The sequence below is a fragment of the Frankliniella occidentalis genome, unplaced genomic scaffold (assembly GCF_000697945.3).
Source record: "Frankliniella occidentalis isolate FOCC.00 unplaced genomic scaffold, Focc_3.1 Scaffold89, whole genome shotgun sequence".
NCBI lineage: Eukaryota > Metazoa > Arthropoda > Insecta > Thysanoptera > Thripidae > Frankliniella > Frankliniella occidentalis.
This window is the reverse complement of record NW_026267218.1, coordinates 939,132-940,807: the sequence shown is the minus strand read 5'-3', so window position 1 is coordinate 940,807 and position 1,676 is coordinate 939,132.

The window sequence follows — 1,676 nt, the reverse complement described above, 5'->3', positions numbered from 1 at the left end:
AGAGAGAGAGAGAGAGAGAGAGAGAGAGAGAGAGCGAGAGAGAGAGAGAGAAGGGGGAGAAGTAGAAAAAGCTGGAGCGCGAAGATGGGAGGAGAGAAATAGAGACCCAAAGGAGGGAGGGGTGAGTGAGTAAAGCCCCCCAAAAGAAAGGCAACCCGTCAGAGCCTGACGCGGGGCGGAGTAGCGGGTTGCCTAGCCTCTGCCCCCGGCACCCTCTGGGCCCGGCTGCCCGCCCCATAGCCCGGGCCCTCGCACTGACACTGAGAAATATATCCTCGTAAGTTTACGACATTTTTGTTGTAATTTTGAATTACAAAATAAGGCGTAAATTTACGACAGCATATTCTTGCTCGTCGGTCGATTCCAAGTCGATAGGGATTGCTTGTAAATTTACATTTATTTCAAATTGTTATATTACGACTTTTATCATGGAAAATTTTCCCGCAACCCTTACGAGTATTTCTCACAGTGGCCAGCCAAGCTGCCCGTCAAAGAGGACGCGCGGAAAACGGAGCAATGCAAGGAGAAGTAGTGGACAGAGAGAGTAGCTGAAACCTTCGGAAATCGAGGAGGAGGAGGAGGAGGAGGAGGAGGAAGGAGAAGAGGTGCCAGGAGACGGACGGGTGACGGGGGTAGAGCGGTGCTGTGGACTGAGGATAGCGTCGAGCAGTGATAGAAGGAAGGGGGACATTTGAGGTTGAGGAACACAGACATTTATCGCGGAAATAGAAAACAATTTAAAAATAAAATAAAAAATAGACTTTTTTTAAAAATCAAATTGACAACAAAATCTGTTTTTTTGTACATTACTCACCTCTGAGCGCGGCCTGGCGCTGGTCGCGCGGGCAGCGCTGGCCCATGCAGGCGCGCTTCTGCACCAGCGCGGAGCAGTGCTTGCCTCCGTTGAGGGGCGGCCGCTCCACGGTCCGGGTGCGCGTCATCCGGCCAGCGCCGCACTCGGCGTCGCACTCGGACCACGCGCCCCACGCCGACATGCGGCAGTCCACCACTGCAACAGAGAGAGAGAGAGGGGGAGATGTAGTACACTTTAGAGGGAGAGAGACACGAGACACACTTCACAAACATTTGAGAGGGAAAGAGGCTAGGCTCGTGCTCGAATCACACACGTGCTGCAAATACACACACTCCTACAAAGTGAATGAATGTCCGTCGTACACTTTGCAAATCAGAGAGCGACAGCTCGCGGCAGAGTGGGTGAGAGAGAGAGAGAGAGAGCAAAAGGGAAATAGCAAAGCACTCGACGGTAGTGGCGTGTTTGACCCGTTGGTCTGGCCACAAAGCCTCTCTCTCAGCCGGTCCTCCAAAAGGTCCCCCCCCCCCACCCCCCTTCCCCTCAGCCCAGAGACCCAAAGCGGTCCGGAGCAGGGGTAGGGGTGGGGCGAGTGGACCTTGTAAGTGGCCGTTCAGTCGTCGCAGTGGCCGGTCCGGTCCACCCTTCCTCCGGTCGGTCCTATCCAAGTTGCGCCGGGCTGTGATTTGGGTGTCCAATTACCGATGGCCTCTCACTCTCTAAGCCCGCCCCCGCGCCGCCCCCGCGCCGCCCCCGGCAGGTATGGACTAACTGAACACCCCCTCAGCCCTCGCGCTCATTGCCGACCAGAAGTGACTCAATGTTTACAGGGTAACTACCTCCTGCTCTAGCTGCCGGCAGGGGG